Below are 27,603 nucleotides of genomic sequence, written 5' to 3' on the forward strand. Positions count from 1 at the left end.
CAAAAAGAAAAAAAAAAAAGGCAGATGAAATTCAGTGCTGATAAGCACACAGTAATACACATTGGAAACCATAATCCCAACTATAAACACAATGATAGAGTCTATATTAACTGTCACCACTCAAGAAACGATTTTGGAGTCATAGCGGATAGTATCTGGAAACATCTGATCAACATGCAGAAGCAGTCAAAAGAACTAACAGAACGTTAGGAACCATTAAAAATAATAGAAGACAGAAAAGGTCATAAGGCTGTTATATAAATCAATGGTATGACCACACCTTGAATATTGCATGCAGTTCTGGTCACCTCATCTCAAAAAAGATGCATTAGAATTGGAAAAGATACAGAGAAGGGCAACAACAATTATTAGGGGCATGGAACAGCTTGCATACGAGGACCAATTATAAGGACTAGTTCATCTTAAAAAAGAGATAACTCAGGGGGATATGATAGAAGTCTATAAAATCATGAATGGCGTGGAGAAACTGAATAGGGAAGTAAAAACAACGAGGAGTCCTTGTGGCATCTTAGAGACTAACAAATGTATTTGGGCATAAACTTTTGTGGGCTAGAACCCACTTCATCAGATGCATGGAGTGAAAAACAGAGTAGGCAGGTATAAATATACAGCACGTGAAAAGATGGGAGTTGCCTTACCAAGTGGGGGCAGGGGAGAAGAGTGTCAGTGCCAGCAAGGCCAATTCAATCAGGGTGGCTGTGGCCCATTCCCAACAGTTGACAAGAAGGTGTGAGTATCAACAAAGGGAAAATTACTTTTTGTAGTGACCCAGCCACTCTCAGTCTTTATTCAAGCCTAGTTTGATGGTGTCCAGTTTCCAAATTAATTCCAGTTCTGCAGTTTCTTGCTGAAGTCTGTTTTTGAAGCTTTTTCAGTGAAGAATTGCCCCTTTTAAGTCTGTTATTGAGTGTCCAGGGAGATTGAAGTGTTCTCTTACTGGTTTTTGAACGTTACAATCCTTGATGCCTGATTTGTGTCCATTTGTTCTTTTGCGTAGAGACTGTCCAGTTTGGCCAATGTACATGGCAGAAAGGCATTGCTGGCACATGAAGGCCTATATCACATTGGTAGATGTGCAGGTGAACGAGCCCCTGATGGTGTGGCTGATGCGGTTAGATCCTATGATGGTGTCCCTTGAATAGATATGCAGATAGAGTTGGCAATGGGGTTTGCTGCAGGGATTAGTTCCTGGGTTAATGTTTCTGTTGTGTGGTGTGTAGTTGCTGGTGAATATTTGCTTCAGGTTGGGGGGCTGTCTGTAGGCGAGGACTGGCCTGTCTCCCAAGGTCTGTGAGAGTGAGGGATCATTCTCCAGGATAGGTTGTAGATCCTTGATGATGCACTGGAGAAGTTTTAGTTGGGGGCTATAAGTGACGGCTAGTGGCATTCTGTTACTTTCTTTGTTGGGAATGGGCCACACCCATTCTGATTGAATTGGCCTCGTTAGCACTGAGCCCCTCACTTGGTAAGGCAACTTCCATCTTTTCATGTGCTGTATATTTATACCTGCCTACTCTGTTTTTCACTTCATACATCGGATGAAGTGGGTTATAGCCCACAAAAGCTTATGCCCAAATAAATTTGTTCATCTCTAAAGGTACCACAAGGACTCCTCATTGTTTTTGCTGATACAGACTAACACAGCTACCCTTCTGAAACCTGAATAGGGAAGTGTTATTTACCCCCCTCATATAACATAAGAACCAGAGGTCACCCAAGCATAAGGAAGTACTTCTTCACACAATGCACAGTCAGCTGTGGAACTCATGGCCAAGGATGCTGTAAAGGGCAAAAGCATAAATGGGCTCAAAAAAGAGCTAGCTAAGTTCATGGAGGATAGGTGCATGAATGGCTATTAGCCAAGATGGTCCAGGATGCAACCCAATAACCTCATTGTCCCTAAATCTTTGACTGCCAGAAGCTGGGACTGGATGACAGGGAATAGATCACTTGATAATTGCCCAGTTTTATTAATTCCCTCTGAAGCATCTGCCATTATGTGGGAAGACAGGATACTGGCCTAGATGGACCAATGGTCTGACCCAGTATAGCCACTCTTACGATCTTCGTTACATTTCCCTATCAGTGGAATGGGTGGAGATACCTCACTTTGTAAAGCACTCTGAATTCCTGTAACAAAAAAACGCTACATAAATGCAAAGTTTTAAACTGTATGATCAATTGACATCTATAAACTGATGTCCCTTTTCCTCAAAAGCACAGTGGACTTCAGTAGAGATGTCATATCGACGTCTCAAAGTGCCTCTTCAAACTGGAATGCATGCCCTGATATCTAAAATTCCTTTTCTTCAAAAACTCAAACGCTATTTTTTTGCCCCCTTGACGTTTATAAGTGTCATCTCATCATAGGAGAAATTGACTATACAAGGGAACAGTGGAATTACCTATACTGAAAGTACTGCCAAATGCACAAAGCAAACAAACAAGAAATTTCACTAGCTGTCTGCTAATATAATCTTAGGCTTTCCTTGTAACTACAGTAGGTATAGCATTTTTAGACACGAGAGATTTTAAAATCAATACACCAAATGCCAGAAAACAATGTACTTTCTCCAACAAGATACATGTAGGGCAGATTAAACCTTCTGCACGCATTCCATCCTGGGGAGGAATAAAACTCTTCAAAACTACAACTTCAGTCTCTATTAAAATGGCAAGACACATCCAGTTATAAACCCAGCATGAAGGGGATAAGGGCAAAAGGCAAGATTTGATACTCTGAATTCAAACTTCAAGCACTCAACAGTACTAAGCTAGACTGGAGTGTAAAGACTGTAGGAAACAAACAGGGGTATCCTGTCTTTCAGACAATTATACACGTTTCTAAAGCATGTGAATTCTTTAGGCAGCCATTAAAGGCTACTACTGGTGTAAACAAAAAAAAAAAGCAGGTTTATTTATCTGCCTGAAACAAAAGCTGTCCTTAAAGGCAAAGATATATAATATAAAGTTCTATGCCAAGGACATCATCCCACTAAGAACCAGTTAAATTTAATGTTCAGTTTAAAGATTTGTATATAAATTTGCTCCTTGTTCCTAAGGCATTTGGGTGAAGGTGAGAGAACCAGAGTTAGGGGCCTTGCCTCAAGAAGTTTTCGTCATCAGGAAACTGTAGGGCAAAAGGGATTATCACAAGACCTATCAGATCTGTTTCTGAAGAGTTAATCCCAAAATGGAAGGGATGGGGTTCTGCAGGTCCAGAAGTTTTCACTCCTCATAGGAAAAATACTTCAAGAGTCACATCTTAAAGTTCTCAGTCGCTAACTGTCTATTATTCTGTTACCTACTCCCATATGCCACAGTGCCACCAGCACTGTGCTGTCTGCTCTTTCTGTGGCACCCAGCTCAGAAGTCTTTGCCCACGTCATAGGCCTGGCATTTGTGGGAAGGCACAGAGTAAGCGGTTCTATTTTCTCCCTGTGGGAAAGCTGCTGTTCTCTTGGAAGGAAACTGTAATAGTCATTTTAAAGGATGGTTAGTGGGTTTTTCACTTAGCCATCACATTAACAACCATGTAAAGGCCCTTTGTAGCTAGCACTTCACTGGGGTAGTGTTTTGCATTTTATGACCATATCTTTCCCTTTCTAATTGAAGGCAAGATCTGTGGCTCATTTCATGGTTGCCAACAGCAGAGAGCAAGCAGGAAGCTGACATAGTTCCCTGCAACTATGAGGATGGCTGCAGGGGAGCATCTGAATTCAGGTGCTTTCAGAGAGGCAACTTGAAAAGAGAGACCCAATATGAATCGTGTTAGTGCAGCCATGAACTGAACCTAATCCTCCCATATGAAGCAGGGAAGGCCCTTGTTAATCTATTGACTCCTGTTGCTGACACTGCTATCAAGAGTCAGCACCTCCCTATGAAGCAGCAGCATGATAATCCCTTACAGGCTTGTCTCCTGGGTTCAGCATGCAGTGCTAGATGGTGTTGGTGGCCTGTGATATACAGGAAATCAGACTAGATCACTATGACTCTATGACTCATTTTCTCAGCACAGGGCTCTAGATTAGACCAGTCTATGGAAGACAATGAGGGAAGATAATGATACCAGAAGTAGAAGGAGCACACTCTTGCCAGCAATTCCAGAAGCAGGAGTTGACAGATGAAAGGCACCTCTTCTGCTCCTTTCGTAAAAGTCTGTCTTCAGTCTCCTTGTCAGCACCTAGACAGACACCCCTATATGAACCTCAAGACCTGCCTTTTACTACTGAAACTTCTTCAAGAATACAGCCAGTCTGCTCAGACCTGCAGTCCCCGCTCCCTTACCCCAATCTCAATCCTATTGTTTCCCTGTACTCCCACATCAGACTGTATCCATCTGTCATCCTGTGTCTTGTACTCTTTGGGGCAGGGATGATCTTTGTGTTCTGTGTTTGTACAGCCCCTAGCACAGGGGGGTCCTGGTCCAGGACTGGAGCTTTGAGGCACTACAATGATGCAAACAATAAATAATGGGGAAAAAGTATGAGGGAGATAATTTTTAGCAGCTGGGATGCTCAAATCTTGCTCTTTTTATGTTGCTGATTACCAGCACAGCAACCCACAGAGCCTGCCTTCTAGTAGGAAATCAAGGCAAGGTCTGAAAATCCAAGATGGGATCTCAAGTTTGAGAAACACACACTGGATCAGTATTGAGCTTGGAAAGAATCAGGAAGATCATGGAAGTATGGGGGAAGGAGGAGAATTTTTTAGAAAAGGAAAAACTTCCATCTTAATGAAAAACATTTCCTTCGGCTGGTATACCACAATCTCTCTCTCATTCACACTCATGTCTAAATGGAATTAAAAATTAATGTGACTCCTTTTGCACTTACTTGCCTTTTCAGGCATCACCATCAATGTCAGCACTGGTCCAGGAATAGTTCATTAGTGATCTGTTGCTTCAGAAACAGCAGAGGGAGAGTCTACTTTAAAAGAAGAATTTATTTCTCCGGAAACCAGGGTTAAAAAACAGATTTGGAATTTGGGTGGTTTCAAACTAGATTATTAAAAATGAAGGCAAGTCAAGTTTGAGAGGAAATAAGCTGGCATCAGAAAAGAGAGAAGCCATTCAAGAAAACTTTGCATAGTTCCCTTTCTGAGATCAATAATGCTGCCTCCGTTTTTAACTTGTTATTCATATGAAAGCCAGTGACTTGGACAGCTTCATATTTATATTCTATCTGCACTAGTATGCCAGACAGGGGCTGGAATATTTCTGTTATTTTCCTTACGTTAGACCTAGCAGACTCAATTCTGTCAGATGTCAACCACTTTAAAAACAGGGGAAAAGTTCTTCAAAACACAACATATAATTAACTTGTGGAACCTATTGCTGCAGGATACTCTTGAGGCAAACAGCTCATGATGACTAAAGAAACAGGAGGACACTCCTAAAAAAAACCATTATGATCAGGGAGAAAAACCCTTCCTTTTAGTATTAATAGAACAATTGGCTTGTGTATGGGAAGCATTCTTTTATACCATAGGAAAACAAATACTGGATGTTGCCATACATGGACAGCAAAAGCAAGCATGTATGTGTTGACCCTATACCATGACACTGGTAAGTCAGGTGCCAGCTCTTGCCAAGTCTGTAGGCATCAGCTGAATACTGACAAATTCATAGCTGGAAACTAGACTAGCTCACCAGTACATCAGTAATGTTCAAGGTAGGTGTTAAACTTGTAAGGATGTGTTTAGACTCTATAAAATGCTTTTAGGATGTGGTATGTATTTATCTCACTTATAATCTCTGTAGCCCATGGTATAAAGTTATTTTGAGTGTTTGCATTGTAAATCTCTGTAATTGTGTAACTCACCAAACAGGAAAAGAAGCACCGATTACAGTAAAGTGTTCATCCATGGCCCATTGAAAGCAAATGATGTATTATGTAGCAAAGGACAGAGACTTTGTTGACTGCATTCCTAACTCCCCCCAGGGAGGACCTAAGTATAAACACATCACTACAGTTTGAACTCTGGAGTGAAGGGGATAAAAATCCCTGACATGGAAAAACTGGATCTCTTTCCTGCTATCCGGACTCTGAGGGGCAAAGATTCCTAAACATACGCAAAGAGAACCCCATGCTGCTTGGCTTGGATTAGCTCTGAAAGACATTCTGAACTGGCAGATTACTACAACTCTGTCACCTTTTGAATCATGGACAGAAACTCATTTATGTATATATGCTTGTTTGCTTTGACCTGTAAATGACTCATTTCTTCTTCCTAGTTAATATAGCTTTAGTTAGTTTACTACAGGATTGGCTATCAGCATGGTCTTTTGTGTGAGATCTAAGGTATAAATTGATCTGGAATAAGGACTGGCAGCAACCTGAGTATTTTGTGATTTTTAGTGTAAGGCCTGGTCTACACTGGGGAGGGGGGGAGAAATCCATCTAAGTTACGCAACTTCAGCTACGTGAATAACATAGCTGAAGTCGACATACTTAGATCGACTTATCATGGTGTCTTCACTATGGTGAGCTTACTGCTGCCACTCCCCCGTCAACTATGCCTGCAGCTCTTGTCGAGCTGGAGTATAGGAGTCAACGGGAGAGTGCTCAGGGAATCGATCTATTGCGTCTAGACTAGATGCTAGTGGAGATATACCCTAAGTGATCATTTATCACTGTCTGTGACTCCATGGCAAGACTAGTACAGCAATCCAAGAGTTTGTATCTGTTGCTGGGTTGGTGAAATCTAATTATAGAACATACCACCAGTTTGGGGCATCTACTCTACTTTTTGAGAGTCTGCCCTGAGGCTGGCACTGACTGTCATGAGCTACTCCAGACAGTGTGACATATACCTATTGTGAATAACTGTTCCAAACATAGTCATTACTCTAATTCCTACGTTCTCTAATTGCCCATTAATCCAATAGTTTCAGTAATCCTGGGGTTCTCAAGTGAGTCGTATACTAGAATTTTTCTGTCCTCAGTATTTTGTTTGGTTTTATACTTGATAAACACCTTAATAAAGGCTAGCCTCTACCACTGTAAGTCCTGCGTTGCAGAACTGATGTGTTCTGTTGCAAATCTCAGAATAGTGCCAGCATTACCTCTACCAGGAGGAGAAGGGACGACATGGCAAAGTACCTATTTAAACCTAGGTAATTAAGGGAGTATGAATACTTACAGTTAATACACGCTTTTACAATATAGTTGTAACCCCAGTAATAATCCCATATTAGCCAGTTCCTGATGCTCTTCGAGATTTGTGCAATTGTGGGTTATGTTGACAGAATCACAGAGTGCCACGATAACTTATGGCAAAAATGTTCCCTTCTAGTGATCTGACAAAAATCACTTAAGAGGATACAAAAAATTGCAACAGGCACTTAAACAATCAGTAAGTAAGGGCCAGCTTGAGGAGTGGAAGACTTTCAAGGAGGTAGAGTTTGGAAACTCTGTGTAAAGACAAAAAACCCTGTAACTATAAACAGAGACAGAATAAGTGGACATCTTGTATCCATTTTTTAAATACAGTTTGTAATCACAACATGTTCTTTCTTCAAATTAGTATTTTGACTCCCATAAAGCAGTCCTCAGAAAAGAACCACTAATCACTGCTCTAAAAGAGCACGGGGCGGTGGGAAGGTGAAAGAAGAACAGAATTGTATTCTCATTCTTAAAAGCAGGAGTCAGGGCTTACTGTACAGAGAACTTCCATTCTTTTACTACTGATAGCTGAATTGCTTCAGTGAATCTTCATGTTCCCTTCTGTGGGCTATTTCTCTCTAAATGTTTAAAATGGTAACTGTTTACTGTGTCCAACACAAGGCAATAATAGACTAGATTTCATGACCAAACAATCCCTCATTCTGAGTCCCAGCCTCGACAGAGGTTAAAATTGTGAACCAATATACTACACTTTACACTGGCATGATATAAGGTCGAAAACACAAAGACACTGTAGGTGTAAAGGAGGGATTCAACAAAATTACAGGTAAGCAAGCAAATAAAAGTGCGTCAGACTGTGAGAGGAGGTTATGCTGTACTTGAAGGTACACGTTAAATGCAAACACCTACCTTAATCTAAACATCTCAACCTTTATAGTATCAACTATACAAGAGAATCAGAACATTCAAAATGATGGCTGCACTGTGCTGCATCTTGGGAAAGACAGCAGCAGCAGCAGCAGCTGATTCAGGCACTGGAGCTATTCCATGGGGAAAGAGGACAAATAACAAAATAGGCTGGTAAAGGGGTAGACATCCTCTCACAGAAGGCAGGAAATGAGGAGGAGGGGGAGGAAATGAGTTAAGTAGCTGCCTCCCCTAATAGCATGGCAGTGTTGGGAGCAGCTGTAGCAGTTGGAAGAGGAGAAGATCCACATTTATCAGATGCCCAAGGCCCTTGGGTAGGGTCAGGAATATAACAACTAGGGATGGGTTCTCAGCAAAGCATAGTTCCTAGAGTGCATTGGTGGGGACCCTCCCTCATCTTTCATATTAGTCTCTGGTTAGTGGGTGTCCAGGAATTTTTTCAAGGTGCCGAGGTTTGATGTGTGGGAATTGTCAATTTCACTCCTGCTCACCCAGTCCTAAATAACTGCAGTGAAAATAAAAAAGGTCTTGTCGGTTTCATTCTATTTCTACTGGGGAAAGGTAACAGCAGCGACAAAAAAGACTGGAATTGTTCATCTGTACTCATGAAACCTGTGCCACGTTGGGTCCCACGTTACATTTTCAAAAATGTAAGGACATTGCAGACATGGCTAGTTTAGTGAATATGTCACTGACAATATTTTATACAGTAATATAAAAATCTAACATATACAAGGTATGTGCCAAGTGGCAGAGTTATGATATAATATACCCCACCTCTCCATTTGTACATGCCAACTGATTGTTCCATCAATTCACAAGACATTTCATACATATGCATGTGTGTATTCTTGTATTTGTACAAAGCATTTACTGATATATGTAACAAGCCATACCTGCAAACCCATATACCTGTATTTGCTAAACGGGGGCAGTTGTGATCTGATGAATAAAACACAGGGCTGGGAGACAGGAGACCTAGACTAGATACTGTCCTCAGCTCACTGTGTAACCATAGACAAATTGCGTAACCTCTCTGTGGCTCAGTTACCCCATCTGTAAAATAAGGAGTAAAAAGTGTCCCAAATACTTTACAAAGAGGGATATCTATAGATTAAAAGTGCAAAATAGTATCAATCAATACTGCCTGCATAACTGTTAGAAAGGTAGATTTAGTTGTATTAATAGAACAACAATGTTCAGAATGAAGAGAGAAACACTAATGCTGCAGTGCAGGCCTAAATTAGAGAGCAAAGTACCAGGGACAGACAGAAAAGCAGACATCAGTATCACTCTCCTGCCTGATCCACCCTGGTTCTGGCAGAAGCACTGCAAAGCAGGTCAGAATCTTTTCCCTTCTTTCAAGTTTTATTTCCTTTACACTTCTGGTTCCGGCTTTGTATATTTGACTAAAATTAGAGCTGGTCAACAGTGGGAATATTTTTGGCATCAAACCAGGATAATCTGCACTGGTAAATCCAACTTTTGACACAGGACCAGCATTTCTATACCAATGCAAAAAACCCCAAAGTAGACAAGCTCTTAGCTACTTTTTGTGTTTTACTCTAGAAGTGTGGGAGCTCAGCTCCTGAGAGCTTCTGCTCTCTTCAGCACTGATAGCCATATCCATTTGTGAGAATACTGTCAAAGTGCCGTGTGAGTTTCTTAAAGTACTACAAGTCACGGTCAGTCTACTGCTTTGTATTCACGTTTATGAAGCAGAGAGCCCCTGACCACCTGTGTGAGAAGGTACAACCTAGATCAGCACAGAGGGTTTCGGAAATCCATTTAGGGGAGACTGCAATGCTTGAGTGTTAAAGGTTCCCCTTTCTGGAGCAGTACAAAAGCCACTCAGGGCAGCAAGCAGGAAAAGTGCTTTCCGGGGGATACATCAATGTGTCCTATATAGTTTACCTTGAACATAACACTAGCTGTTTGTACAACTGTTTGAACACTTTAGCATTGTGCTGAATTTACTGGTCAATGTTTTACCATGCCACTTCTGATGATTAATAGGAAATTACAGGAATTTTCTTGAGTTTTAGAACTCTCTAAAACTCTTTTGGTCAGTGAAGGCAGATAAAGAGAAAAGTACTTTGTCAGGGAGTTTAAATAGAGTAGTGTCCAGAGTTATCCTCTAGCATTGAAATGTTCCCTTAATTCAGTGTTCAAATGTTTGAACGACAACTTCACCACTCCTGTCTGAGCATTTCACTTACTTACTTAAAGCAAGAAGACCTCAACTTGTACAGCAAATAAAGCTCATATTAGTGCTGCCCTGCTGGCTCTGCAGCAGTAACTTAACTGTCTCCCCAGAACAGTGCTTGTTTCAGTAATGCTGCCACACCACACAAAGGAAGATCACTTTTATCACGGTGGAAAACACAATAAGCCAGGAAAGGAATTTTGTTTGTCTGTTTCTAGGAGGGTTTTTACAAACAATGGAAAGTATAAAAACCTTAAAGGGATTGATTAGACAACAGTACCCTGAGGCTAAAGAAACAGAGAGTTCCAGCAACAAGCACTGGTACACAGCAGATGGAGAGATTTGCTCAGCAATGCAGACCCATTGTTTTATGTCTTTTTTTTTAAAAAAGGTGCCACGCCTGCTAGTTGCCAGGCATCTATTGCTGCAGATGCTTGGCAGATCACTCACTTCGCTCTGTTTAATGTTTCGGTTTGGATTTTTTAACTAAAATTAGCCAGTTTATTTCCCATTGGATTCTCAACAGAGGTCTAGGTCAGGCATCTTTCAGGAACCAAGGGGACTGGAACAGTTACAAGATGCGCACAAAGGGCACGTAACAATAATTAGTTACTAGGCAGTTGATCATAGAGCAAAAGGGCTCTCTAACTGGAGGAGTGCAGTATTTTAAATGTTCTAAATCAAGACATCTGAGGTGATATTTTTGTAAGTACCAATTCTATATGGGTGATTGAGCTAAGAAGGACACTCAAGGTCAGGGAGCCCCATATTTGTTATACTTCCTCCTTTCCAACCAATTCCTAAATCTCCAAAAATCCCTGTTATTCTGCAGAGTTTACCTCTCTTGCTATAGTGCCAAGTTCCAATTCCAGCACTAATGCCAGTTTGCAGGCTCCATATTAACCAGTATCATCATATATTTACCATAATTCTCAGTAAGCGCATAGCTGTTTAATGGATTTCCGTCCACACTCACAACAATACATTGCAAGTGCATCACTCACTCAGGGGCTCTCAGTCTGCCAGGAGCAAAACAGGCAACGTCTAATTCCTCTGCCTTTGGCTGAACAGGATCTTCCCTCTTGTGCGCTGCATTGTGTGTGTTCCCTGCAGTGCTCCGAGCAGACACAAACTCATAAGAGCAGTTAGGAGCGAGAGCTCATGCCCTTAAATTGAACACAGATTTGAACCCTCAATTTGGGACACCTCTTATCTATTGGTGCTTGATCAGAAGGAGGGGCACAGTAACACGTGGCCTTGGGGTTGTGGGGAAGGAGAAAATAATAAAGTGCAAAATAAGGAGAGAAACCCAGAAAGCTCTTAGCTTCCCCCCACCTCCACCAGAAAAAGGAGAGTAAATAATGAGTCAAAGAATGAATGAGGATAAATGGAAATTACATATTCAAGAGCCCATTTGGCAACCTCAGCCCACCACTTGATTCTCTAGCTTTAACCCCATGTGGTCAGCACTAATTTTAGTCTGAGAGTGGGGAGGAGGGACCAATCCAAACAATGTCACCTTTGAATCAAACCACAATGATTTCTACAGGCTGATCGAGGGGAGGAAAACATTTCAGTGTCAAAGCACTGGAACTGAACAGCAATCTACTGGCTACACTCACACTTTACAGCGCTGCAACTGGGGTGTGAAAAAACACCCCCTTGAGCGCTGCAAGATACAGCGCTGTAAAGCGTCAGTGTAATCAGGGCAGCAACGCTGGGAGCGCGGCTCCCAGCGCTGCACGCTACACCCGTAAGGGATGTGGTTTACATGCAGCGCTGGGAGAGCTCTCTCCCAGCGCTGCCGCTCTGACTACACTCACACTTCAAAGCGCTGCCGGGGCAGCGCTTTGAAATTCCAAATGTAGCCATACCCTTTAGTTACTGTCACCCATTAGTGTACATTTCCCAACAACCTGTAAGTGGTCACATTGGTGCCTCATCCCCTAAAAATAAACAGGCTTGCCTGAACCCTGAATCAACTGAGCAACCTAGGGTTCTTTCCCTCACTGCTGTTAAGAGTTTCTTTGGAAGAGGAAAGAAACAGTTTTCTGTAGCATTTGAACACTATCAGCTAATAAAAAGCAAGTGCCTGCCAAACACTCCTCCTCAGGGAGGAGACTGCTGCACACAATGATTTCTTCTCACAGACACGACCTGGTTCTCACAACCTAAACATTTTGCTGGAGAAAGGCAAAAACCAGGGACATAATACTTGGCACTTTTACGGCCCTTCATTGGAGGATCTCAAAGCACATTACAAAGAGGGACAGAAATTATCCCCATTTTACATTTGAGGAAACAGAGACAGAGAAAGATGAAGTGGTATCTAAGGTCACACAGTAGGTCAGTGGTGTAGTCACAAATATGATCCAGTATCTATTGACTTTCAGTTCTCTGTTATACATGCTACCTGACTAAGCACAGTCTGTCTACCCTATCGGCAGGCCCTCCTGTATAATAAGATTATGAAGTATGCTGTATTATTACTCACTTTGAATTTGCCACATAACTGCTGCAGAAACAAAGATTTAAATTTGCAGCCTCTAGCCCATACAATTGTAAAGGAACTTCCAAATGTGAACCAAATATAAACTGATACACAGAGACCTGAGTTTGCAGACAGGCTGTAACAAAAGCACTGGGAAATGTCTCATTCACACCCATTTATGTCATAGAAGACTCATAGAATATCAGGGTTAGAAGGGACCTCGAGGTTGTCATCTAGTCCAACCCCCTGCTCAAAGCAGGACCAATCCCCAACTAAATCATCCCAGCCAGGGCTTGGTCAAGCCAGGCCTTAAAAACCTCTAAGGATGGAGATTCCACCACCTCCCTAGGTAACCCATTCCAGTGCTTCACCAGCCTCCTAGTGAAATTTTTCCAAATATCCAACCTAGACCTCCCCCACTGCAACTTGAGAATATTGCGCCTTGTTCTATCATCTGCCACAACTGAGAACAGCCTCACTCCATCCTCTTTGGAACCTCGCTTCAGGTAGTTGAAGGCTGCTATCAAATCCCCCTTCACTCTTCTATTCTACAGACTAAACAAGCCCAGTTCCTCTCCTTGTACACCATGTGCCTCAGCCCCCTAATAATTTTCGTTGCCCTCCGCTGGACTCTCTCCAATCTGTCCACATCCTTTCTATAGTGGGGACACCAAAACTGAACATAATATCCCAGATGTGGCCTCCCCAGTGCTGCGTAGAGAATAATCATTTCCCCTCCATCTGCTGGCAATGCTCCTACTAATGCAGCCCAATATGTTGTTAGCCTTCCTGGCAACAAGGGCACACTGTAGACTCAGATCCAGCTTCTCATCCACTGTAATCCCCAGGTCCTTTTCTGCAGAACTGCCTCTTAGCCAGTCGGTCACCAGCCTGTAGCCGTGCATGGGATTTTTCCATCTCAAGGGCAGGACTCTGCACTTGCTCTGTTGAGCCTCATTAGATTTCTTTTAGTCCAATCCTCCAATTTGCCTAGGTCTCTCTGGACCCTGTTCCTACCCTCCAGTGCAGAGGTGGACAAACTACAGTCCGGGGGCCACATCTGGCCCCCCAGACATTTTAATCTGACCCTTGAGTTCCCACCGGGAAGTGGGGTCTGGGACTTGCCCTGCTCTGGTGCACCAGCCAGGGAGCGGGGCCAGGGAGCTTGCTCCACTCCGCATGGCTCACAGAAGCAGTGGCACATCCCCCCTCCAGCTCCCGTGTGCAGGGGTAGCCAGGGGGCTCTGCACGCTGCCCCTACCCCAAGCGCCGCCCACTGCAGCTCCCATTGGCTAGGAACCGCAGTCAATGGGAGCTGCAGGTGCAGCATCCGTGGACAGGGCAGCGCGCAGAGCCATTTGGCCGTACCTCCACATAGGAGCCGGAAAGGGGACATGCCGCTGTTTCTGGGAGCTGTTTGAGGTAAGCGCCACCCGGAGCCTGTCATCCTGACTTCCTCCTGTGCCCCAAACCCCTACCCCAGCCTTGATCCTCCTCCTGCCCTCCGAACCTCTCAGTCCCAGCCCACAGCACCCTCCTTCACCCCCAACCCCTCATCCCTAGCAGCACCCCAGAGCCCACACCCCCAGCAGGAGCCCTCCTGCACCCCAATCCCCAATTTTGTGAGCATTCATGGCCTGCCATACAATTTCCATACTCAAATGTGGCCCACCCCTGCTCCAGCGTATCTACCTCTCCCCTAGCTTTCATTGATCTTATTGTTAGGAGATAGACCCAGACCAGAACACTGGATTTCAAAACCCCCTGAAATTTTGGATCTGTCCACTCAACATACTCAATAAAGATCTCTTCCCTACAAGTCTGCCCACCTACTTCAATATTAGTGCTCAAGAAAGAACATTGACATTTGATGCATAAGGCAGACTACATCTCAGTATTTATAAACAAAAACTGTAACCAACCCCCCCTCCGCCGCCTAAGACATTTTATTCCTATTCCAAGTGGTTCCCCTTCAGATTCACCTCCCTTTCCCGAAAACAAGAAAGGTTTTAGGTCTGTGCCTGACTTATAATTTTTCAACATGTAGCAGTAAGAATACACCCCCCCAAAAAATAAGTCACACTTAATTTACATCCCACTTTGGTCTCAAAATTGCACCTGCTATTGTTAGAAGTAATCGATAGGGTTATGTCTATGCTACAGTCTTCTGACGACATAGCTATGTTGATCAAAGGTGTAAAGAGGTGTGATCCCTGACCACCACAGCTATGCTGGCAGAAGTGCCCAATTAGATGCAGCTATACAAACAAATCTGCACTTTTACAATTATAGCTTAGGACCTACTGGAATTGCAGAATGATTGTCAAATAATTGTGGCTGAGTTGCGGACAAGTATATGGAAAATTGTGGAAAAGTAAAAATAGATCTTTACTAATTGTGGTAATTTGGAGAAGCCAGATAAGACTTATTGTTTAAGAAAAACCTGCTGGAACAAGCTAAACACTTGAGTATTATGTTATGCTTTCTCATTTTTTTGATAACCAGACATTTTGCTGCAACTATATTACAATCATTAATGCACAGGGCTGACAGCTGGGAGTCCCAGACGGCAGCGACCGACAGACCGGGCTCCCGCAGTCAGCCCCAGGCAGCTGACAAAACTGCAGTGGAAGCCTAATATTGTGGGATCTGCAATTTCCACAAGATCACAAATTAAGTAGGGCCTTAATTATTTCATTTGTGGTAGGTTGTTATAGCTGTGTCCACACTAGGAGTGCTTTGCCAGTACAGTACACTGGTAAAGTGCACGTAGTGCAGACATATCCCAAGATTACTATGACTGTGTCTACACTAAGCAGACTATACCAGCACAACTATGTTGGCATAGCTATGCCATCAGAACCCTATAGCTTTGACACAGCCTACACCAATGGAACAGGTATTTTAGGCACACCACCGCCCGAACGATGGTAGCTGTGTCAATGGAGGCATTCTTTCATTGACACAGCTGCATCTGCACTGGAGGTTCCGTCAGCAGAGTTATGCCAGTCAGGGGCATGTATGTGTCACACTCCTAACTGATATAGCTATGTCAACCTAACTTTGAGGTACAGGCCAGCCCTATGACTGAAGGATTTGATAAAAGATTCTTCTTAGTTTGTCGACTAAGTTAATTTCACAGCACTGTGGGTTAGTCTGCACTCATAAGTTAGGTCCACATAGGCCATGGCTACACTGGCACTTTACAGCGCTGCAACTTTCGCGCTCAGGGGTGTGAAAAAACACCCCCCTGAGCGCTGCAAGATACAGCGCTGTAAAGCCTCAGTGTAATCAGTGCTGCAGCGCTGGGAGCGCGGCTCCCAGCGCTGCACGCTACACCCGTAAGGGATGTGGTTTACGTGCAGCGCTGGGAGAGCTCTCTCCCAGTGCTGGCGCTCCAACCACACTCACACTTCAAAGCGCTGCCGTGGCAGCGCTCCCACAGCACTGCCACGGCAGCGCTTTGGAATTTCAAGTGTAGCCATACCCATAGTTACCGCAGTTAGAGGTGAGAAATAACCACTTCCCTGAGGCCACTGCCTATCCTACAAGCACTACAGCAAAAGAGCTGCAGCGTTACAGTTATGCCACAGAAGCAATGCTTCCTACATCAGAGGGCTTTTTCTCATAGACTTAGGTAATGCACCTCCCTGAGCAGCGTTTGCTACGTATGACGGAAGAATTCTTCCATTTGATCTAGCTGCACCTATACCAGGGGTTAGGTCAGCTTAACTACCACGCTCAGAAGTGTTAACATTTCACACTCTGAGCAAAGTAACTAGGTTCATCTATATTTTAAGCATAGATGAGGCCTGACCAACATGTCTATGTAGACCTAACCCTCGTATAGGTGTAGTTATGTCGATGAAAGAACACTTCCATTGACATAGCTATCATTTGGGGAGGCAATATGAGTCTATGTGATGAGGTTATGGACAGCACAGCTAAACCAGAATAATCTCAGTCTTTGTTTCTAGTCAGTTTCACTGTTTCTTCTTCAAGATTCACTTCTACTGTGACACCTACAAGAAATCTGCCAACTACTGGTAGCTAAAGGAGCGGCACCTCTCAGCTGATTTGAAACTACACTGGTTAAGAGTGGGATCTTATTAAGCAGCATAACCCTATGTTCATTATCTTTGCCCTCCTCCAACTCCCCTCTGATTTTTGTCACTCGTATCTTGTTCCAAATGAATTCAAGTTCGTTTCTCAAGCTTGTCAATTCTGAAATCAGATCAAGTTACTATGCCTTATCATTGGACGCAGTGGCAGATATTGTGAACGGGAGCAGTGGGACAGCAAATTATTGTCAAGGTTTACTAGTGAGAAATAAAAATTCAACCCACCCACAAACAAAGTCATCATCACTCATCTCTTCTCAAAAGCCCCAAAATCCTTCTAAAGCTAAGTCTTCCTCCCCGGGGTCCAATCCACCAGCTTCCCTCACCCCTGCTTTCAATACCAAAAATCTACAGCATATGGAAAATTTGGGAAAAGGGTAAAATAAATGTAGTTGAACAGACAAATAAACAACAAGAGTTTCTATAATGATTCAGCTATACAGGACTAAACCAACAAAGAATGGGGGAGGACCTGGGGAGGCAATGCCACATGATTGTGGGTTGCAGCTGCAATAATCAGGTTTAATGTTCTTCATTGGAGCCAGGTTTTACTCATCATCATATGAGCAATGACCAGAGACAAGAGTTACCTTTGTACCATGACAAACTCAGAGACTTTGCTTCCAGAGGTAAGGCGTATCTGGAAAGCAGGTATTCTGGGACATTATACAGCACATCTACACTAGCGTCTCTCTCCCATTTAACCATTAAACTTCCTGATTAGTTCTCCTGTTGCAGTCACTGCTGTTGCCCTGGGAATCCAGCAAAGAACAGTTTAAAGGAAGGCTCTTGCACTGCCCAGGCATGACTTTATCTTCAAAGCATATTCTGTTTTACCTGTTGAATTTGAGATTTTCCAGCCCCTGACACTGTGGACAATGGGGGAAATTTCTGGATTATTTCGATGAAAAATATGCGTGATTTACCCCCTCAGTTTGTATGATGACCTCCCAGGACTGGAGGGTTAATTCCTTTCTTTGGCCGGGGGTGGGCGGTGGGGGGTGAGATGATAGGTTTGTCTGAGCTGGTGTGAAGGAACTACCAAAAACTACATATAAACAGAACTGCCTCAGAGGTAATGGAAGATCAGCAATGGGACATTAACTTCAAACAACTGGCAATTAAGGGAAGAACAACTTGGAAGCAGCATGACTGAAGCTGAAAACACACGGGGATAAGCACTGGGCTGACAAGGACAGAGTGGGGGAAAAGATGAAATCCTGGAGGCTCAGAACCAGAGAGGTTATTATTACCGCCAACGTCGATGCTCATCCAAGTTTTGCTTTTCCATTCTAAGCAAAGGACCTTAAATGCTGAATTCCAGTTGACTAGCAAAAGCAATCTTATTTTGAAAAGGCTGTCCTGCATTGCAAACCACTGCTGGTTACATCCTTTCCCAAGGGGATAAAGTCTCTAATAGAAGTGAGTTATTTTAGACTGACTGAGGGCTGGTCTACACTGGGGGGGAAATCGATCTAAGATACGCAACTTCAGCTATGTGACTAGCGTAGCTGAAGTTGAAGTATCTTAGATCGAGCTACCTACCGTCCTCATGGCACGAGATCGACATCCACGGCTCCACCGGTTGACCCCGCTACCACTGTTCGCATTGGTGGAGTTCCGGAGTCAACAGGAGCTCGTTCAGGGATCGATATATCATGTCTAGATGAGACGCAATATATCAATCCCCGAGAAATTGATTGCTACCCGCCGATATGGCCAGTAGTGAAGACATACCCTGGGTCTAGAAGAGCCATAGTGAGTAACAAGTGCCAAAGTCTCAGGGTACAGGGACCTAGGGTTGCCACCTGTCCAGTTTTTCTCCGGACAGTCTGGTTTTTCACTTCTGTGTCCGGGGAACATTTATGGTTGCCAGGCACCTGTTTTTTGAAAGGAAATTCCAGTCAAATGTACTGACGAGACACCAAAAGCCCAGTTATAGCAGGACAGGGAGAGGCGTCGGATCATAAACCCTTGCCAGCCTCATCTCAGCCAGGGCTGCCTCCTACTTGCAAGCAGGCTCCTTGAAACAATCCAGTGAGCAAGCATGGGGAGAGGGAGGAAGAGAGGGAGTGAGCAAGCGACAGGGGCAGGGCATTGAGGCGTGTGAGGGGGGGAGGAAGAGGCAGTAGGTCTTGGGGGTCTGGTTCCCAGCAACTAGGTGGCAACCCTACTGGCGCTTCAGGGCTCCCCCTTGCAAAAAATGTAAGTCTAGGGCTTTGCAGTTAAAGGGATACCGTCCCAGAGAGACTGTCTAAAGGTCAGAGGCTAAACATGCCCTCTTGGCTCTGTGACAGCCTTCACTTCCCAGCTCAGAGCTTTTCAGACCTGCAAGAGGGGGATAACCGCTTTCTCCGACCTTTTGTTTTGTCTATTTAGTTTGTAAGCTCTTCAGAGCAGGGACAGTTGCAGAGAGAAAGTTTCTTGACACCTTAAACGACTGCTTCCTGGAGGAGCTAGTACTGGAACCCGCAAGAGGAGAGGCAAATCTTGATTTAGTCCTAAGTGGAGCACAGGATCTGGTCCAAGAGGCTAATATAGCTGTACCGCCTGGTAATAGTGACCATAATATAATTAAATTTAACATCCCTGTGGTGGGGAAACCACCACAGCAGCCCAACACTGTAGCATTTAATTTCAGAAAAGGGAACTATGCAAAAATGAGGTGGTTAGTTAAACAGAAATTAAAAAGGTACAGCGCCAAAAGTGAAATCCCTGCAAGCTGCATGGAAACTTTTAAAAGACACCATAATAAGAGGCTCAACTTAAAACCCCCAAATTAAAATACATAGTAAGCATAGGCGCCAACTTTCCCTCTGCCCAGTGGGTGCTCCACCCCACGCCTTGCCCCTCTCCCACCCCCATTCCATCCCTGCCCCCAAATCCCCATCCCTGCCCTGTCTCTTCTCCGCCTCCTTCCCTGAGCATGCTGCGTCTCCGCTCCTCCCCCTCCTTCCCGGAAAGTCCTAAGTGCCACCAAACAGCTGTTAGGCGGCGGGGGTGGAAAGAGCAGAAATGCGGCCTGCTCAGGGAGGGGTGGAGAAGGAGATGAGGAGGAGGAAGCTTGGCTGCCAGTGGGTGCGGAGCACCTGCTAATTTTTCCCTATGGGTGCTCCAGCCCCGGAGCACCCACGGAATCGGCACCTATGATAGTAAGAGAACCAAAAAAGTGCCACTGTGGCTAAACAACAAAGTAAAAGAAGCTGTGAGAGGCAAAAAGGCATCCTTTAAAAAGTGGAAGTTAAAAAAAACTTTTGTAGTGATAATAGTGGATATAGTGTACTTAGATTTTCAGAAAGCCTTTGACAAGGTCCCTCCCCAAAGGTTCTTAAGCAAAACAAGCTGTCATGGGATAAGAGGGAAGATCCTCTCATGGATTGGTAACTAGTTAAAAGATAGGAAACAAAGGGTAGGAATAAATGGTCAGTTTTTTAAATGGAGAGAGGTAGAGTGGTGTCCCCCAGTGGTCTGTACTGGACCCAGTCCTTTTCAATCTATTCATAAATGATCTGGCAAATGGGGTAAAACAGTGAGGCGGCAAAATTTGCAGATGATACAAAATTGCTCAAGATAGTTAAGTTCCAGGCAAAACTGGGAGATTAGGCAATAAAATGGCAGATGAAATTCAATGTTAATAAATGCAAAGTAATGCACATTGGAAAACATAATCCCAACTATACATATAAAATGATGGGGTCTTAATTGACTGTTACCATTCAAGAAAAATCTTGGAGTCATTGTGGATAGTCCTCTGAAAACAGCAATCAAAAAAGAAAATACAATATTGGGAATCTGTAACAGCCCTGCTAGGTTCAGCCTCCTGGCCCCACTCCCCAGTGAGTCAGGACCACTTCAAGCTGGTGCAACGTCCATGCTCTTTATTCCTGTATCCGGACCCCACCACCAAGCCCCAACTATTTACAGGTTTGGTCTAGCACAGGTCTCAGTGGCAACACGGTAGCAGGCTCCTGGCTCCTTCTGAGCCTACTCCCCCCTCCTGGTCTCCATGTCTCCCCACGAATCACTTCCTTCCAAGCTTTTAGCCCGTTAACGAGGCTGGCCTGGAAACTGGCCATACCTGCCAGTCCTAGCTAGTGGCTCAGCCCCAACCCATTTCCACCGCTTTGGGCTGAAGTGCCAGGAGCAGATTAGGGCTTCCCCTGCAGCACCCTGCCACAGAATCATTAGGAAAGGGATAGATAAGAAGACAGAAAATATCAAGTTGCCTCTATATCAATCCAAAGTACGCCCACATCTTGAATACTGCACGCAGATATGGTCGTCCCATCACAAAAAAGATATATTGGATTTGGAAAAGGTTCAGAAAAGGGCAACAAAAATTATTAGGGTCTGGAACAGTTTCCATATGAGGAGAGATTAATAAAACCGGGACTTTTCAGCTTGGAAAAGAGATGCATAAGGGGGGATATGATAAAGGTCTATAAAATCATGACTGGTGTGGAGAAAGTAAATAAGGAAGGTTTATTTACTCCTTCTCACAACACAAGAACTAAGGGCCATCAAATGAAATTAATAGGCAGAAGGTTTAAAACAAACAAAAGCAAGTATTTCTTCACACAACGCAGTCAACCTATGGAACTCTTTGCCAGAGGATGTTGTGAAGGTCAAGACTATAACAGGGTTAAAAAAAGAACCAGATAAATTCATGGAGGATAGGTCCATCAATGGCTATTACCCAAGATGGACAGAGATGGTGTCCCTAACCTGGCTGCCAGAAGCTGGGAATTGGTGATGGGATCGATCGCTTGATGAGTACCTGTTCTGTTCATTTCCTCTGGGTCACCTGGCATTGGCCACTGTTGGAAGACAGGATACTGGGCTAGATGGGCCTTTGGTCTGACCCAGTAAGGCCATTCTTATGTTCTTATAGTGTTTTTGTACAGCACCTAGCAGAATAAGGCTCTGATCCTGGCTGGGGCCTCTAGGCACTTGTAATAGCACCCTGCAACCTTGTAGGTTCTCCTGCATTTTTACACACATAGGGTAAGAAACCTGGTGAAAGCCATGCTGCTGGAGAAAGGAGGTCCTGCCAGGCATCAGGCCAGGTATCACTGAAAGTCCTTCCCCACACGCTCCAGAGACACCAGCAGCCCTGCTCTGCCTGGCCACTCCCTGCTCACATTACACGTAATGTCAGACTCATTTTATGAGCAATAAAATACACATATTTGAAGAAGTTTCTATAGAGAGACCAACTGACCCTACCTTTCTCAGTAAGCGGAGAGATTCCAGCACTCCATGCTTCTAGAAACTCCACTTACCCTTCCCTTGTCCCCCATTACTCTACGTCAGAGGACAGCAAATCTAGGACAAGTTTTAATAAAACAAACAGATTTAAATAACCTCCCAACTTTCACTACCTCTGTTTTGTTACAAGAGAAATAAACTTCCCCGGGTGCAAAGGTGGGGAGAGGAGGGGAGAGAAAAATCAGTGAAAACATTCTGCCACTTGGCTGTGAAAAGCAAAGGTCCTAGTCAAACACCTGTCTCCATCACTCACTGAACAGCAATCCATCCCATGACGATCCCCACCTCAGCAAACTGAAGAGATGAGATTTCTCACCTCCTCTGCTTCCCCACCCCCCACCCCCAGTCACAAGACCACAGGCTGCAACAGCCAGAGCAGATCCCTGATATGAGGAAGACAGGCTACTCTACACCCAAAACTTACACCTCTTTTATTAGAGTTAATTTTTAAATTGATTTGAATTTGACCAATTGATTATCACAGCTTTGAACTAGGAAAAAAGCCTCACTGACGAGATGAAAGGGATGGGAAAATTCACTACTGTATACAAGCAGCAGGTACCCCACAGAAGCATGCCAGGGTCTACACTATCTATTTTCATATGACTTCAAAGGAGAAGAGATTTTTCAGCGACTACACAAGTGCAGAACCTAACACATATAGACCTTGTCCACACTAGACTATTTTATAAAGTCTCCAGTCTTTCCATTACAGCTAGTGATGCTCCAATGAGTATACAAAACGTGGAGGTGCTACTGTAGATAGGAATCAGGTGACCATTGGCATTTTTACCCATCTGACATCTAGAGCTGAACAGTTATATGTGGTGATAAAAATGCTGTTGCCCTGTCTATGTTCATGCTTCAGTGGGAGATCTCCACTCCCCTCCTCCACAAAAAAAAAAGTCTATTATAGACAACTTACATGCAAAAAAAGAGGGGGGAAATATATGCTTAAATAAGTCGTGATTAAGGGTATGTCTACACTATGGGATTATTCCGATTTTACATAAACCAGTTTTGTAAAACAGATTGTATAAAGTCGAGTGCACGTGGCCACACTAAGCACATTGATTCGGCAGTGTGCGTCCATGTACTGAGGCTAGCGTCGATTTCTGGAGCGTTGCACTGTGGGTAGCTATCCCGTAGCTATCCCATAGTTCCCGCAGTCTCCCCCACCCATTGGAATTCTGGGTTGAGATCCCAATGCATGATGGTGCAAAAACAGTGTCGCGGGTGATTCTGTGTAAATGTCATCACTCATTCCTCCCTCCGTGAAAGCAACGGCAGACAATCATTTCGTGCCCTTTTTCCCTGGATTGCCCTGGCAGACGCCATAGCATGGCAACCATGGAACCCGTTTTGCCTTTTGTCACTGTCACCGTATGTGTACTGGATGCCACTGACAGAGGCGGTACTGCAGTGCTATACAGCAGCATTCATTTGCCTTTGCAAGGTAGCAGAGATGGTTACCAGTCATTCTGCACTGTCTGCTGTGCCATTGTAAATTGGCGATGAGATGATGGTTATCAGTCGTTCTGTACCGTCTGCTGCTGTCATGGGTGCTCCTGGCTGGCCTTAGCTGAGGTCGGCCGGGGGCGCAAAGACAAAAATGGGAATGACTCTCCGAGTCAATCCCTCCTTTATGGTTTATCTAAAAATATAGTCAGTCCTGCCTAGAATATGGGGCAAGTGTACTAGAGAACCAGTGTATCAGAGAACCAGAGAGCACAGCCACTCTGTGTCTGATCCCGCAGAAATGATGAGCTGCATGCCATTCACGGGGGGTGCTCCTGCAACAACCCCACCTGTTGATTCCCTTCTCCCCCAACCCTTCTGGGCTACCATGGCAGTGTCCCCCATTTGTGTGATGAAGTAATAAAGAATGCAGGAATAAGAAACACTGACTTTTTAGTGAGATAAAATGAGGGGGAAGCAGCCTCCAGCTGCTATGATAGTCCAGGCAGTACAGAATCTTTTCTTTAGACATGAAAGGGGTGGGGGGCTGATGGAACTCAGCCCCCAGTTGCTATGATGATGGTTACCAGCCGTTCTGTACCATCTACCGGGAATGACTGGGAGTCATTCCTATTTTTACCCAGGCGCCTCCCGCCGACCTCACCTGAGGCCAGCCAGGAGCACTCACGGGCTGATGATGACGATGGATAGCAGTCATATTGTACCGTCTGCCACCGGGGAGGGGAGGGGAGAGGATGCTGCTATTCATTGCCGCAGCACCGCGTCTACCAGCAGCATGCAGTAGACATAAGGTGACATATAAAAAAGTCAAGAAATGATTTTTTTCCCTTTTCTTTCACCGGGGGGGGGGGGGGGGGGACACAATGTGTTTGACCCTACAGGCATTGGGAGCTCAGCCAAGAATGCAAATGCTTTTCGGAGACTGCGGGGACTGTGGGATAGCTGGCGTCCTCAGTACCCCCTCCCTCCCTCCATGAGCGTCCATTTGATTCTTTGGCTTTCCGTTACGCTTGTCACACAGCATTGTGCTGTGGCCTCTGTCTATCATAGCCTGGAAATTTTTTCAAATGCTTTCTCATTTCGTCTTCTGTAACGGAGCTGTGATAGAACAGATTTGTCTCCCCATACAGCGATCAGATCCAGTATCTCCCGTACGGCCTATGCTGGAGCTCTTTTTGGATTTGGGACTGCATCGCCACCCGTGCTGATCAGAGCTCCATGCTGGGCAAGCAGGAAATGAAATTCAAAAGTTCGCAGGGCTTTTCCTGTCTACCTGGCCAGTGCATCCGAGTTCGGATTGCTGTCCAGAGCAGTCACAATGATGCACTGCGGGATACCGCCCGGAGGCCAATACTGTCGATTTCCGGCCACACTAACCCTAATCCGATATGGTAATATCGATTTCAGCGCTACTTCTCTTGTCGAGGAGGAGTACAGAAACTGGTTTAAAGAGCCCTTTACATCGATATAAAGGGCCTCATTGTGTGGACGGGTGCAGCGTGAAATCGGTTTAACGCTGCTAAAATCGGTTTAAACGCGTAGTGTAGACCAGGCCTTAGAAAGTTGTGGGAGGGGGAAGTCAAAATACTACTGTAGGGTTTCTTCTATTACCCACTCTAAGTACTTAGCAGCCAGATGCTTCAGAGGGAACGAACATAACAGGGTAATTATCAAGCGATTCATCCCCTATTGTCCACTCCCAGCTTCTGGCAGTCAGGGATGCTTAGGAACACCCAGAGCATGGAGTGGCATCCCTGACCATCTTGGCTAAGGGTATATCTACACTGCAAAGTTTTGCAGAAAACTTTTGTCTTTCACAAGTACTTTAAAAAGCTCCCCCTCCCACAAAAGACAAAAGTTTTGCCAACGCAAGTGACAGTGTGAACCAACAAAGCTAACACTGCTCACAGAGCTGAAAGTATTTTGTCTGCAAAAGTGCCGAAAAAGAGCATTTACACACGCTGACTTTTAGCGACAAGGCTGTGTCGACACAAGCCTTGTGTAGACAAGCCCTAACAGCCATTCACGGACCTATCATCCATGAACTTATCTAATTCTTTTTTGAACGCCGTTATACTTTTGATCTTCACAGTATCCTATGGCAATAAGTTCCACCAGTTGACTCTGTATTGTATAAAAAGGAATTCCTTTTGTTTGTTTTAAACCTGCTGTCTATTAATTTCATTGGGTGACCCCTGGTTCTTGTATTATAAGAGATAATTAACACTTCCTAAATCACTTTCTCCACACTACACTAGTATACCCCCTTTCCACTATTATATCCACTTTCTCTACTCTATCATATCCCCCCCAGTCATCTTTCTTCTAAATTGAACGCTTCTAGTCTTTTAAACCTGCCTTTATAGGGAAACTGTTCCACATCTCAATCATTTTTATTGTCCTTCCCTGCACTTTTACCAATTCGAATAAATCTTTTTTGAGATTGGGAGAACAGAACTGCACACAGTATTCAAGGGATGGATGTTCAATGGATTTAAGTAGTGGCACTATGATATTTTCTGTCTTATCTATCCCTTTACAAAAATGATTAGGGGTATGGAATGGCTTCTGTATGAGGAGAGATTAATAAGACTGTGACTTTTCAGCTTAGAAAAGAGACTCCTTAGGGGGAATAGGATAGAGGTCTATAAAATCATGACTGGTGTGAAGAAAATAAATAAGGAAGTGTTATTTATTCCTTCTCATAACACAAGAACTAAGCGGCACCAAATGAAATTAATAGGCAGCAGATTTAAAACAAACAAAAGGAAGTATTTCTTCACACAGTGCACAGTCAACCTGTGGAACTCTTTCCCAGAGAAGAGTCATGAAGGCCAAGACTATAACATGGTTATAAGCTAAAAAAAGAACTAGATAAATTCATGCAGGATAGGTCCATCGATGGCTATAAGCCAGGATGGGCAGGGACGGTGTCCCTACCCTCTGTTTGCCAGAGGCTGGGAATAAGCAACTGGGAATGGATCACTCAATTATCTGTTCATTCCCTCTGGGGCACCTGGCATCGGCCACTGTCAGAAGATAGGATACTGGGCTAGAAGGACCTTTGGTCTGACCCAGTATAGCCGTTCTTATGTTCCCTAATGATTCCTAATATTGTTAGCTTTTTTTTTTTTTAAACCTGCCACTGCACATTGAGTGGATGTTTTCAGAAAACTATCCACATGACTAAGATCTCTTTCCTGAGTGGAAACAGCTAATTTAGGCCCATCATTTTATAGGTATAGTTGCGATCATGTTTTCCAATGTGCATTATTTCACAGTTATCAACATGGACTTTCATCAGCCATTTTGTTTACCTGTCACTCAGTTTAGAGAAATTCCTTTGTAACTCTTCATAGTCAGCTTTGGTCTTAACTATCTTGAGTAATTTTGTATATCTGCAAATTTAAGACCACGAGCTTAAGTCTGATGTAATAGAGAAGGGGAACCAGTAGAGGGATGCAAAGAGGAGGTGATACTGACATGGTCAAAGCCAATAGCTAGGATAATTATTTTTGCAGCACCATTTTGAATGGGTCTGAGCAGGGCAAGATGGGATTAGTCAAGGGTAGTGAGAAGGATGTTACAATAATCAAGACAAGAGATGATGGCAGCCTAGACAAGAGTTTTAGCTGTGTGGATGGATAGGAAAGGCCATGTCTCAGAGATGTTATGCAGAAAAAATTGGCAAGATTCAGGCACAGCCTGAATGTGAGGTTCTAGAGAAAGGGTCAAATCGAAGATGATGACCAAGTTATGGATTTGAGTGACAAGGATGATGCTGATGAGATTTTTCCACAATTTCCACTGTCTCTTTCATCCCCTCCCACAGAAATGAAATTAAGTTTCTAGCTTTTGGTATTTAATTCAACTGCTTTGCTGACTGGACCATGGAGAATAATATGTCCAGCCACAGTAGAGCAGCAAAGATATGAAATCCATCAACCAACATCCTTCTTGTCT

This window comes from Gopherus flavomarginatus, chromosome 1, assembly GCF_025201925.1.
Source record: "Gopherus flavomarginatus isolate rGopFla2 chromosome 1, rGopFla2.mat.asm, whole genome shotgun sequence".
Taxonomy (NCBI): domain Eukaryota; kingdom Metazoa; phylum Chordata; order Testudines; family Testudinidae; genus Gopherus; species Gopherus flavomarginatus.